This window comes from Myotis davidii, unplaced genomic scaffold (genome assembly GCF_000327345.1).
Source record: "Myotis davidii unplaced genomic scaffold, ASM32734v1 scaffold655, whole genome shotgun sequence".
In the NCBI taxonomy this organism is placed as follows: domain Eukaryota; kingdom Metazoa; phylum Chordata; class Mammalia; order Chiroptera; family Vespertilionidae; genus Myotis; species Myotis davidii.
This window is the reverse complement of record NW_006287547.1, coordinates 3,472,742-3,487,519: the sequence shown is the minus strand read 5'-3', so window position 1 is coordinate 3,487,519 and position 14,778 is coordinate 3,472,742. Positions and strand designations below refer to the sequence as shown.

General features: G+C 40.9%; 1 long non-coding RNA gene across 1 annotated transcript in view; it reads left to right on the top strand.

Moving 5' to 3' along the window:
* The window catches only part of LOC107182404, a 20,399-nt gene extending 7,205 nt beyond the window's left edge, over window positions 1–13,194 (top strand). The window contains exons 2-3 of the long non-coding RNA XR_001513121.1: window positions 6,523–6,525; window positions 13,118–13,194. This is a non-coding gene — a long non-coding RNA (uncharacterized LOC107182404). The remainder of the gene's footprint in view (window positions 1–6,522; window positions 6,526–13,117) is intronic.
* The last annotated feature ends 1,584 nt before the right edge of the window (window positions 13,195–14,778 follow it).

Sequence of the window (14,778 nt, the reverse complement as noted above, 5' to 3'; positions counted from 1 at the left end):
GATATTCTCTTTACTCCTAGTTGTAGAATTTCCACTCAGCCAGCCCTCCTGTGGTTCTGGATGTTGTCCGTTCCCTTTTTCAGGCTTAATTTGAATTGGTTGTTTAAGGCAGCAATCTCCGGCGTTAACCTATGCCGCCATCTTTGGTCTCCCGCTTAGGCTTTTATATATATAGATATTTTTTTAAGAGACAATAATGCAGCATGAGCATTCCCCCTCTCTATTAATGAAACATTTTTATGTCAGGAGTCCATGTATTCAAACTTTTTAAGGAGCTTTTTGAGGTCTGCAAAAGCCACTGCTAAACTCTTCCCTGTGAATTTCCTTTGTGGTTCTTTTTCTCCTCCTGCAGTTTCCTTTTCCCTTGCCTGTTCAGCTATGCATTCCTGTTTCATTTCCATCAACTCCTCACTAGCCAGTTCTTCAGAAACCACCTGTAGGAGCTCCTCAATGTCATGCTCAACCACACCCAGGTTTCAGTTGGCTGCCATTTCAACCACAGCGTTGTGGGTTTTTTGCAACCTCTTCATCCTTTGGCAAAGCCTTTGAAGTCATGGAAAACTATCTGAGTGTCTTCTTCCAAATGCTATTTATGCATTCTTTGGAGACATCACTCTAAGCCAAGTTCTTGATACAGTCATAGATGTTATAATCCTTCCAGAATTGCATCAGTGACTTCTCAGTGTTTTTCTCAGTTATAGCAATAGCCTGGAAAAAGTTTCATTTCAGGTAGTAGGCCTCAAAGGCTGCTGTAACCCCTTAATCCATTGAATAAAAAAAAAATAGTATTTGGAGGAAAAAACACCACTTTGATATTGGGATGAAGATCACCGAGTACTTCTCCATTTCTCTGGCATAGAAATTCAGGAGGACAACTTGGAGGAGGAGCTGTAACATCCATGACTTCCTATTGACTCCATAGTACACTGGCAGTCTGTGCTTATCAATATGCTTGAAGGCCCTGGGATACTCCCTGTGCCACATCACAAAGGATTTCAATTTGTAGCCTGCAACATTCCCCTAAGCAAGGCCATTGTCCTGTCCTTAAAAGCCTTGAAATCTGGCATTGACTTGGCCTCCTTTTGGATGAAAGTCCTTTCAGGCATCTGTTTACAGAATAGGGAGGTTTCATCCATATTGAGTATTTTCTTGTTTACAGAATAGGGAGGTTTCATCCATATTGAGTATTTTCTCTAGCAAGTAATTTTTCTCCTCAATTGATTTAGAGTTCCAAAAAATGCTTCAGCTGCCTTCACATCAGAACTTAGAGAGCCACCACTAACGTTCAACTCGCGTAATACATAATGGCTCTTGAACTGGTATCACAGTTGGGTCCAGCCTTTTCTTTTTACGTGACAAAGACACATTTTGCTTTGGCCATTATCATCATGGTGCTGAGATGGATATGCTTCTGTGTCTGGTCTTCAATCTAGACCATCAGAAGTTTCTTCTTATCTAATATGAGTCATTCTTAAGTTTTTGTTGGGCTCATTGCACCCAATGAAGCAGACCCTTTCACGGCTCCCATCACTCTGTTCTTGTTCTTCAAGATGACAGCTGTGGTGGACTAGGACATGCCTGGATGACACGCAAGTAAAAACAATCACCAATTTCCAACTTTCATAGTCCGCAGTCACTTTTAATTTTGTTTCCACGTTAATCACTCAACATGCCCTCTTACTGGCAATATCAATAGTGGGTGTTATAAAGTTAGGGGCCATGATGAACAAAACAACATGAGATTAAATCAAACACTAGAGAAAAAGATGCCATCAAGAGATGTGATAAACATGAGATGTATGAGGCGGCGGCTGCAATAACACAGCATATTCTTTTATAGCAAAAAAGATTTTTTTAGTAAATAGAAAGAGTGGCCTATAAAACAATGATAAAAAGTATCCAAAACATCACAGTATGGTGCTTGACTGTAATAGACACAAGACCCAACATGGAAGTAATCATCACTGTGGGCTTAATCTGAGCAACTGCACAGATGATGGTGCCATTAAAAGAGACAAAGAATGCAGAAGTGTGGGGAAACCAGTTTGGAAGAGAGAATGAGGAGTTTGTTTTATATGCTTTATGGGTGTCAACAGACCAAATATGGAAGCTCACTTTAACAAACCACACCACTGATGCTTGTGACTAAACATTTTTATCCAAATCAAGCAGGTATATTTGAAAATATTTTATTGATTGATTGATGGAGAGAGAGAAACAACATCGATCAGTTGCCTCCCGTACATGCCCACCAACAGGGATTGAACCCGCAACCAAGGTACATGCCCTAACTAGAATCAAACCTGCCACCTTTCAGTGCATGGCATGATGCTCCAACCAACTGAGCAACACCGGACAGAGCTTGAAAATATTTTAATGCAAACAATGACAACTGTAACATACTCATATGCATCTAAATTCTTTTCATAAATATCAACAGTTCAAAAAAAGACATGCATTTCGGGTCTTCTAATACCACAAAATTTTCATTTTTAAAAGATGAAGAAATATTAATCTAACATCTTAAATGCAACAAATATTCAAATATATTATCTGGCTGTTTTTATTAGCTGTGCCTTTGTTCTTCAAAATAAGAGGCAGGGAAACACACTGAATATTATGCCAATTAGTCTTTGACCACTGCCTTCTCAGCTGATCAACTGGAGGAGAATTAAAGTCTCAGGAGAAGGAAAGTGACTGCATTAAGTATTCAGCTCCTTTCCACACTGTATACTAATCACTTTTAAACAGGAGAACACCAGGCTCCAGTTAAAATCTCACTCCATTTAGAGCTGTCACACTCGAGGAAAAACAGAGCTTTCCAGATATTTTGAAACAAAATCCAAAATTTTGAGAGATATCAGAAAAGGATGCACTTAACCAGGTAAGAAATCATGCATACCAATGTAAAAATAAAAATATTACTATGGTAAAGTAAAAGGAGAGTAACTGATAATTGTGCCCACCAAAAAAATAACTGTCATCATGAATATATCCTAAAAATCAAAAACTGAAAAGTGCTATAATTCAACAAATAAAGAATGCCATTAATAGATTCCTCTTAAATTAATTAGTTGATCAAATTGTGCTTTAGACTCTAGATTTTAAAATCAATTGTACATTTTCTTATAGCAATGATGTGATTAAGAAGAAAATCCACATTTTCCTCTGAATTATTATTTCCAATTCCCAGTAGGCAATTAGTTTATATGATTTTAGACTTTTTATTCATTCAAAGAATGAATAAAGCAAGCTTCTATCATGCAAAAATCTAATCAAGTTCAAAAAGAAATTCAGCACTCAGAAACTCCATTTATTTAGTTCTCAGAACATGCATAAAAATCTTTAATAAATTATCTCTGCTTGTTGATTTCAAAAAAAAATATCCTGCTTTTTATCCTATCATCTTTTGTGCCCATTTGCCAGTCTTACACATCTGCAAAAATCACCTTCTTCTCTTTTCTGTTAACCCATGGCTAACATACATTTTAAAATGAGATTCAAAACCATTTCCCTTAGGTATTCCTGATAAATTGCTTTACTTTCTCTCGCATCTATATTCTCTCCCCCTTTCAAAAGGAACATTCTTATAAAGTGATAAAAAAGGAACTGGATTTTATTTTCTGCTGAGTTTGTATCATTTGTGCCATGAGAAGTACCCAATTTATATATTTCATTTTTACTCACTGTTAAACAAACAATTCGAATATCAAATGAGGGTATAATACTGGGAATTAGGATTAAAGCCCTGCCCTTGAAAATCTTGCAGGGTTTATTCATTCCACAATTATTAATCTAATAACTCTATCAGCAAATATTTTGTTATGTATTTAGGATATTACATTTGGGTTATTTTTCTTTAAGGATCTCACATAGATGGGTATATATGCAGAAAATAAAGTATAGCTTATGACAAGTACATGCAATGTGGGATCCTAAATTAGATTCTGTCCACTGAAAGGAAATTAGTGGAGTAACCAGAAAAATTTTAGCCTATAGATTAATTAATAATATTGTTTTCATGTCAACTTCCTGGCTGAGGTCATTATACTGGAGTTATGTAAGTTTAACATCAGGGAAGGTGAGTGAAGGTACCTAGAACTTGTATGTATTATTTTTGCAACCTTCTGTAAGTTTAACATCACTTCACAATTTAAAGTTTTCAAAAGTAATGTAAAATATACTGCAAGATGGACACAGAAATGTCTATATCATACATATTCAAGCAATATTCCTCTTCAAAAAACAAAACAAAACAAAAAACTTTGGTGCTCAACTTCAGGACTGTGGTCAGTGGAGAATCCCAGGTATCAGCTTCTTTAAGACGTGCCTCAGATACAGAGAACCACCTCACCTGAGCCTCACCCTTCCGACTACAACCTTACCTGGTAACTAAGTACCAGGTGAACACAAAGGGAAACATCTACATAATCACCAGGACAAGAAACAAAACATTCCAGCACCTCAGAAATCCCTATCAGTGACCCTTCCAGTCACTTACTCTGTCAATGAAAACCACTTACAGTCCCTTTAAGTCACTTAATTGGTGGCCCTTTCGGGGGCCAGGAATATTAGAGGGAAATGCTGATTTTGGAATAGCTTCTTGACTTCATTGGGAATAAGAAGATACAAAGATGTCAGAGATCAAGAAGATGCACTTACTGGGAACTGCCAGAGGTAAATGGGCATGATGACCATACTGAACAGCAGGGCCAGCTTGAGAAACAAAATGATCTGACCCTCAGGGATCTTTGCTATAGCAAATTGACCATGGAGCCTCTAGAACTGAAACAGATGGTTAAATTCTCATACATCAGTTCTGGATAGCAGGAGCCATTTCAATAGACCTTCATCAAAGTTTTTTAACTGAATCCCTCAAATGACAGGTAGGTTGAGGAAGAATTTCAGAATATCAATGACATGCTCAAAATGTGGACATATGCAGAATCTTTGTTCTGTATTTCACAAAAAAAGATCTGCAATTGTTTAAGATGTCTTTGGACTCAGGGATGGGAAAGACCCGAACCCAAATAGTCCAGGTGTTGTTGAATACGGCTCGACTCAATGCTAATAAATTAATGTCACTAGAAACTTACGGAATCAGCAGAAAGAGGAAATTTGGCTTGTTAACCTCTCCAATACCCCTACTAGAACCCCCAATTTTTCCTAATTTTTCTAGTTTGAGTTTCATTTAATTCCTTGAGTAAATAGTTGAAATATATTTCTTTTTCAGGCAATTTGGCCATAGGACTGAATTCTGCACAAGAAAATATGAGTATTCTATTTCAAGTCCAGAGACAAAAACCTTTGGCATAATTATTTCCCCTCCCTCCCTTCCCCCCTCCCTCCCTTCCTTTTGGCATTTATCTATTTACCTTTCTTCTTTACTCAAATGCCTGTTAAATCAAGAAAGGATCTAATAAGAGAGAGAACTAATGGTTGTCAGAAGGGAGGGAGTGGAGGAACTGGGTGAAAGATGGGAGGAAGGCTGAGGGGATGGGTGAAAAAGGTAAAGGGGTTAGGTACAAATTGGTATTTACAGAATAGTTATGGGGATATAAAGTACAGCATTGGGAATATAGTCAATAATACTGTAATAATTACATATTGCGTTAGTTGGGTACTAGATTTATATAACTTACAGACTTATCTGTAAGTTATATAATATCCAATCACTGGGTTATACACCCACAACTAATGTAATATTGTATGTCAGCTATAATTGAAAAACATAAAATTACTTTTAAGTGTCTAAAGCAGAGTGGATAGTGGAGTCACAAGGAAGAAAAAGTTCAGGTTCCAAGGTCCCTTATGGGGAAGCATCTGATTAGTAATACCTATCCTGGACTGTGACATGAGTGAGAATAAATACTTACTACTGTGCTAGCAGCCTCCTTCACAGCAAGGAATCATTAAGTTCAGAAGGACAAAATCGGAAGGGTAAGTACCAGCCTGGCTGACACTTTATATATAAAGATGGTGCTCCTCAGTGACTTAACTTTTAAAGGGAAAAAAAAAAGATTTACTGGGATAAGAATGGGAAAAATACTACTATCTCCCACTAAAAGCTTCCTGTAAACCAGTAGAATAAGATGTTACAATGATGATAATTTACGCCACGTTTAAAATTTTAGCAAGTGCTTCCATCCATATTGTCTACTGTGAAGTAGACCTAACATTAGGTACAGTGAGCATAAAAATAGATAACGAGAGGTTGTAGGCGTAAATTGAGTATGAAATGTAGACCTAAATGACTATGTCAACTTCTAAACTGGTGTTCCAAAGTTCTTTTAAGATAATTTTCTAGGTACACAATAGATATTATACGACATTTTTATCTTATATAACTTTAATTAATTAAAGGTGATATTCATGTATGAAGAGTACAGCTCTCTGAATAAATGTAGAAAGATGATCTAATATTCTATCATCTAGTAAATAACTAACAGAAAATGTGTGAACTAGAGCCCCTACGGATATTTCCTATGGCATTTATGATACCTGATACTGACTGAGGAAAAGGATGTGCTTCAAATATAGGACATGCATCTGCAGCATAGCCAATCACCAGAATGTACTATCTCTGACATAGTTTATTAGAGGATATTTGTTCTTGTCCAAACTATCCATGGAGACATTTAGTTCATGCCAAAAGTTCCTTGAAATTTGGTCCTGTCCAATATGTCCATGAGCATATATGGTCACACCAAATGATCCTGGATATTTGGTTCTGTCAACAACGTCCATGCTTAGAACACATCCCTGGGGTCAAAGAGCCCTTAACATTTATTTCTACTTTTGGTTTACAGGGTTAATACATAAAAAATACTCTCATGTATTGATCCAGTAATTGTGTTGTAGCTGTATTGCCAATAATAACCTTTCTTGCTTCAGTAGCCTAGCTGGTAATGGCACATTGGAGTTAGGTATAAAGTTCCTGAAAGGTAGTTGATTAAACTAATAAATTTAGTTTAATGAAATAAGTAGTAAGCTTTGTGTAAAGTGAATATTATCAGAATAATTTAATGGCTAAATAGATATTTCCTATTTACATATGCAACTTTGTTCCTAAAATTCTATCAAATTATTTCCCATTGTATTTTAATTTTTTTAAGTGTCAGTTTGTATTATGGTAAGGCCTTAATTCACCTTTTAGATCCTAAATCGATTAGTACTGTAGCCCCCTCATGTCCAATACCTTCCTCCATTTGTATATACTCCATAAATATGTGTAGCTACTCAATAAATAATTTCACTATTTAATAATTAGGTAATATATTTCAAGGCCTACATCCTCTGTAAGCTTTCTCTAGCCAATCTACTCTCCTTCCATTATTTTCTGTAGACTTTCCTTCCATTATTTTCTGTAGACTTTTAAATATTCTCTCATATGATCACCATGGTCCTATAAATTTCTAAGTGTAAACTGATCCAGTTTGTTCTGCAGAAACCTACCTCCCTGTATTGACAGACAAGGAAAGTAAGCATGAATTGATTTTAGAAATGGGTTAAACAAAGTTGAACAAGTTTTTCAACCGCTGCACTTCTCAAGTATTTGAACATACAATGTAAATCTCTAAGATGGTAATAAAGGATATATTGTTTACCCTACCTGTTTGACCTTCAACTAGCATTTTAGGGGCCCATTTAGATTAAATATATTACAGCTTATAAGATATCCACACATACACATCTCCCTTCATTCAAAATATTTATCTATATCAGGGAGAAGTATTATGGTATTCCCTGTATTTTGATAAGAAATTTTGGCAAAGTTCATGAGGCTAATAAATAATGATTCAAAGATTAAAACCTTCAGGGTTCTTGACTGCTAGGATGTGGTGCTCTTGCTAATTTCTCCATGTGTGCAGTGTGTTTGCCCGAGGGCTCCTACAATCCTTGAAAATCACAGCCGTGTCTTCCTCTGCTTTGCATTTTGCATAGCTTCTTTTTCATAGCTGGGACTCAAAAATGCTCATCATTGTAGTCATTTGTGCAAGGCACCAATTCTAGGAGGAATTACATCTCTGAAGAAATTACTTTGTGACTCTGGGGTAGATGTATTTCTTTCTAACTAAAGCTAAATAAACAATAAGAACGGAGTCTGTTTTCTGTATTAATATTCAGAATTGAACTGATAGAATGGCTTGTAATTTGAAATTAAAGTTCTTTTGTGGTTTTTATTGCTGTTGCTATTGTTGGGAAAATATCTTGCCTCCCAAGAGTTCCACAGCTACACTTCTGTCTGGTTTTTTTTTTTTTTTCAAGTAAAATATAAACAGCCTAATTAATAGCTCTTATGAAAGGAATCACATGAATATAACTTGCTGATTTGAAAACTGTTTCTTTTTCTTGAGACTTAGTTACTTAATCCCATGTGCTGGCTTGAAAGTGGCTCCATAATTATGCTCATTAAAGAAAAAGTACGTCAAGTAGTGGATTCTATGTTAATCTTCAAGCACACAACTGTTAGCATATTGTCACCACAGAGCGCTATTATACCTCTGTAAAATACCTTATAATTTCATTGCTGCCTCGGAAGGAGAAAGGCAATCAGAGTTCTTTCACAATTTACCTGCTGTCTTAATCTGGAAGCAAAGCTAATACCTGTGGTTCCAACAATTAATTCATCTTCTAAAGCCCTTGTTTCATCTTGGAATCACCTAAAAAGCTTTACAAAAACACTGTTAAGTAGGTCTCATTCCAGGCAAATTAAATCAGAATCTCTTAGCAAGTAGCCTCAACATCAGTATTTTTTTTTTATTCCTCATATGGCTATAATGAGCAATGAAGGCTGAGAACTCTAGAGGCAACTGAGACTGGAAGGCAATTTTAAGCGATGTTCACCAAAGCCTGACGATGCACACGGGAATAGCCCCTGGGGCTCTTTACAGATGCAACTTTGCTCCTAAAATTTCTACGGCCGCGCTACAGATTTCTAAGGCCCCACTGAATCGGAATTTCCAACTGTGGGGCACCAATGGACTCCTCCCATGTTGGCGTTTGAAGACCACTGCTTTGGAGGGTTCCTAAACTAACCGCCTAACACATCAGAAGCCCAGACAGCATTTTCACCCAAGAAACACCCCTTTTCAGCTACCCACATTAAAATTTCTTCATGTCCCTTTTCTATAGGATATGGTGTTTCTTTTAAAAATAAGAATCAGTCTGTTCCATGCTTTGTTTAGAGACAAAGCATGGAACAGACTGATGAATCTCAGTGGGAAGAAATTAACCAAAGAAATTAGATGCAGCCCTAGCTAGTTTGGCTCAGTGTATAGAGCTTCGGCCAGTGGACTCAAGGGTCATGGGTTCGATTATGGTCAAGGGTACATGCCTGGGTTGTGGGCTTGGTCCCCAGTAAGGGGTGGGTATGCAGGAGGCAGCCAATCAATGATTGCCTCTCATCATTGATGTTTCTATCTCTCTCTTCCTCTCCCTTCCTCTCTAAATTCAATAAAAATATATTTAAAAAAAGAAATTATATGAATATATGCATATCCTATGGACTCAGACAATAATGTGGTTAAGGCCTGGGAAGAGGGACAGGTGCGAGGTAGAGGGGGTCAATGGGGGAAAAAGAGGGGACATCTGTAATACCTTCAACACTAAAGATAAATTAAATATATATATCCTATCTAATAAAAGAGAAACATGGTAATTAGCATATGTCCGCTACCCTTCCCATTGGCTAATCAGGGCAATATGCAAATTAACTGCCAGCCAAGATGGCAGCCGGCAGCCAGGCAGCTTGAAACTAACATGAGGCTTGCTTGCTTCAGTGACGGAGGACTCCAACGTTCCCCACCTGCCGCTGCAGGCCTCTGAGCTGCAACTCTAATCAACTATGTTACAAATATAGAAGCTAAACAAAACCCCAGAAACCTGCTTTCAGCCCTCTGGGATCTCAGAGCTGGAGTTGATACAGTATTTCGATTATAGAACACAAACAAACCAGATATCTGCTTTCAGCAGCAGAGGCCTCAGAGCTGGAGTCAGAGCTAAAGCTGGCCCAGAATAAAAAAAAGAAAAAAAGGATGGGAACTTCAGTCACCCGCCAGCCTGAAAACAGCCCTAAGCCCCTCACCCAGATTGGCCAGTCACCCCAGTGGGGACCCCTACCCCAAAGGGTGTGTTACCAGCTGAGAAGAGCCATCATCCCCTCACCCAGGCTGGCCAGGCACACCAGTGGGGACACCCACCCTGAAAGGGTGTGTGACCAGCTGCAAACAGCCATCATCCCCTCACCCAGGCTGGCCAGGCACCCCAGTGGGGACCCCCACCCTGATACAGGACACCCTTCAGGGCAAACCAGCTGCCCCCCACCCATGCACCAGGCCTCTATCCTATATAGTAAAAGGGTAATATGCCTCCCAGCACCGGGATCAGCGGAGCCGCGAGGCCTTCTGGCACCGGGATCAGCATGACAGGGGGCAGCGCCCAAACCCCCTGATCGCCCTGCGGCTCTGTATGTGACAGGGTGCGGCGCCCCAACCCCCTGATCAGCCCTGCTCTTTGTGTGACAGTGTGCGGCGCCCCAGCACCCTGAGCAGCCCTGCTCTGTGCCTGATAGGGGGGAGCTCCCCAGCCCCCTGATTGCCCTGCGGCTCTGCGTGTTACGGGGGCGTGGCCACAACCTCCCTATCTGCCCTGCTCTGTTCATGACAGGGGAAGGTGCCCCAACCCCCTGATCGCCCTGCTCTGTGTGTGACAGGGTACGGAACCCCCCCCCCCCACGGGCCCTGCTCTGTGTGTGACGAGGTAGAGCCATAACCTCCCCATTGGCCCTACCCTGAGTGTGAGAGTGGTGGTGCCCCACCCCCCTGATCAGCCCTGCTCTGTGCCTGATAGGGGGGAGCTCCCCAGCCCCCTGATTGCCCTGCGGCTCTGCGTGTTACGGGGGCGTGGCCACAACCTCCCTAGCTGCCCTGCTCTGTTCATGACAGGGGAAGGCGCCCCAACCCCTGATCAGCCCGGCGCTGTGCCCGATAGGGTGGAGCTTCCCACCCCCCTGATCGCCCTGTGGCTCTGTGTGTGACAGGGTACGGAACCCCCCCCCCCCACGGGCCCTGCGCTGTGTGTGACGAGGTAGAGCCATAACCTCCCCATTGGCCCTACCCTGAGTGTGAGAGTGGTGGTGCCCCACCCCCCTGAGCGGCCCTGCTCTGAGCCCGACCAGGGGCTGAACCTGGTGATTGGGCCTGCCCTCTGCCACCTGAGGGCAGGCCTAAGCCAGCAGGTCGTTATCTCCCGAGCAGTGCGAGAGGGCACAGGCCGGGCTGAGGGACACCCCCTCCCCCAAGTGTACAAATTTTTGTGCACCAGTCCTCTAGTCCTATATAATAAAAGCCTAATATGCTAAGTGTCCGGTTGTCCGGTCAGTCATTCAACTAATCAAAGCGTAATATGCTAATTATATGCTAAGGTCACTCAACTGCTCACTATGACGTGCACTGACCACCAGGGGACAGACAGTCGACTGGTCGATTAGTTGCTATGATGTGCACTGGCTTCCAGGGAAAAGACAGTCAACTGGTAGACCAGTTGCTATGACATGCACTGGCCACCAGAGGGCAGGTGCTCTGACTGGTAGGTTAGCTTGCTGCTAGGGTCCAGCCGATCAGGACTGAGCAAGACTGGCCTGACATGCCCTGGTGCCCTCCCGCTGTTCCTCCCCGGCTGGCCAACCTCCTGCATCCCTCTCTGATTCCAATCATGCACCGTTGAGGTCCCTCGGCCTGGCCTGCACCCTCTCACAATCCGGGACCCCTTGGGGGATGTCGGAGAGCCAGTTTTGGCCCAATGGCAGAACAACCAGTCACTATGATGTGCACTGACCTCCATGGGGCAGATGCTCAATGCAGAAGCTGCCCCTGGTGGTCAGTGCACTCCCACAGCCAACCTCCCATGGCTGGCCAACCTCCTGAGGTCCCTCCTTCCAGCCAGCCAGGAGACTGACCCTGATTGGGACTGGACGAGACAGCCCTGATCAGTCCCAATCGCCAGCCAGGCTGAGGGACTCCACCCATGCATGAATCCGTGCACCGGGCCTCTAGTACATATGTATATATATATGAACAACAACAACAAAAAAACAAGAGTATGTCATAATGAAATAAATGTGTCAGCTATTGGGAGTCAGAACACCTGAGTTTGGGGGTCCTTGATGCACTGTTTATATATTTTTGGTTAATCCTCACCTGAGGATATTTTTCCTTAAGGCGAGAGACAGAGAGAAACATCACTGTGAAAGAGACACACTGATTAGTTGCCTCCCACATGAGCCCTGACCAGGGACAGGGATCAAGCTTGCAACTGAGTTACATGCCCTTGATGGAATTAAACCCGAAACCCTTTAGTCCGCAGGCTATGCTCTCTCCACTGAGCCAAATTGGCTAGGGTTGCACTGTTTAACTAGACAATCACTTCCCCTTTCTCAGTTAGTATCTAAACTTAAGTCACAGAATTGTAATGATCAAAGGAGTGAATAAAATAATTCGCAAGCCTGATAATCAAAATCTTCTGGAGAATATGAGGAAAAAATTATGTAGGTTTATTGGTCCTGTCCAGGAGATTTTCTCCTCTCTATCTGAAGTGTGGGTTGGACATGATCAATTCTCTTTTAAAAACTCTGCAAGTGAGTTTGATAATTGGCCAGTTGTGCCGAGTTAACACACACCATGAAGAGTGAGGCCTGCTGTCAGCATCAGGGACACTGAGATTTCATTCACAGCCATGCACACAACCTCTCAGACGGCTCCCCAGTAACACAGATCACTCGCATCTCAGCAGGTGCTATTTCTGGAAGAGCAGCTCCCGGATGATTTGGGGTAGGAGATGGGAAATTTATAGCATACTTGCTGCCTGAGTGTATCTAGACTAAAGAGTTGCCCAGGGTCTTAGCTCACTTGTTAGTGTGTTTGTCTTTTCCTTTTTACCTAAAAAGAGACATGAGCAAAGGAAAATGCACAGGTTTTGAAATCAGATCTAGGTTCTAGCAGGCTCTTGTTTTCACTTGGCACTGGCTTCGCTACTCTGACTTATAGGGGTCTCCTTCTCTGTTTTGTTTTGTTTTAAATATATTTTTTATTAATTTCAGAGAGCAAAGTAGAGGGAGAGAAACCTCAATGATGAGAGAGAATCATTGATTGGCTGCCTCCTGCATGACCCACACCAGGGGTCAAGACCACAACCTAGGCATCTGCCCTGACCGGAAATCGAACTGTCACCTCCTGGTTCAGAGGTTGATGTGCAACCACCGAGCTCCAGTGGCCAGGCTCCTTCTCTGTGAAATGCAGATAATAATCCCTGCTGTATCTGCCTCACTGGGGCTTTGTAGGAAATAACGGAAATAATACATATATTAGCATTTCTGCATATAAATATCTTATGAGATTTCTCTAATGTAGTGTGACCTTCTAGAAGTTAGTCTGTGACTTTCATTCATTTATTCATTTGCTTATTTTTTTTCATTTAACAAATATTTACTGAGTGCCTAATATATTCTATGAATTATACTAGGAGACAGGGATGTGGGAACACACAGCAATAAATAAAAAAGACAGATATGGTTGATGCTCTATGATGCTTAGAATCATGTTATGGGTTTTAATGGAGTAGTTATACAAATAATTATTAAATTGCAGTCAAAATAAGTACTCTATATAGGAGTAACTCAAGCCAATATGAGGATGTATATGGAGAAGGCTCTCCCAGCATCTCCCTATTACCTATGGGCAGTGACATTTAAGTTGACACTAAGTTGAATTATCAGTCGGCCAGACAAAGGGGTAAAGCAGTGATGAGAACACTCCTGGCAGAGGCAGCAGCCTGTGCAAAGGTCCAGAGGAAGGAACGCTGTTAATGGCATATGAGGAACTGGATCAGGGTCTGAGTGATTAAAAACTGCAGTGAGCAGTTGGTGTGGCAGCAATGAAGATGAGGCACCAAAGGGCTAGCGATATTTGGGTCATGTTTAGGCTCCTTATTTTATTTGTGATTAATAGCAATTAAAAGGATCAAACAGAGGAGTGAAAGAATTAGATCAGCATTTTAAGTACACCACTCTAGTTGTTGTAGGAATCATTTTTTTGAGTGCCAGAATATTTGGTGATTAGGAAGAAGTCAGGGGGAAATTGGAAAGAATTGTACCATATGCTGAGATGAAATAGGATTGAGGATATTGGATGGACTCAGAGATGCAATTAGCCAGGGACTGCATTCTCCTCATTTTTGTATTTTCATGACTAGAGGGCCTGGCACATACAAAGTCATCGCTAGCGTTCTCGTTTGTTTGTTTGTTTGTTTGCTGGACTTTCTCTGTTCTTGTTTTTAGATTGTAAGAATAATTAACGAGATCTACCCTCAAGAAATGTTTATGTACAATACTGAACTGTTAACTATAGGCACTATATTGCACAGGACACCTCTAGAACTAGTTTATCTTGTATAATAAATATTTTTAAACCTACTTATGATGGTATTAAAATTTTTAAAAATACATTTAAAAAAAAAAAACTAGTTATGACGCCATATTTCCTGAATCTTCTCCACAAACTCTAATAGGTGACTGTTCTCTGGCCTCCTTTACTTGTCAAAGTTTCTGGACTCAGGTTTCCACACATATTTCAGCCGCTCTCTGGTTCATATTACTTTACCTTAATGTCTTGTATTTATGGACCTTGAAATTGACAATGGATCCTTACAATGGTTTGACTGGTGCAGAGCCCAGTGACTAATGTGACCACATCAGCCCACTTGTCCACATAGAAAGGCCCA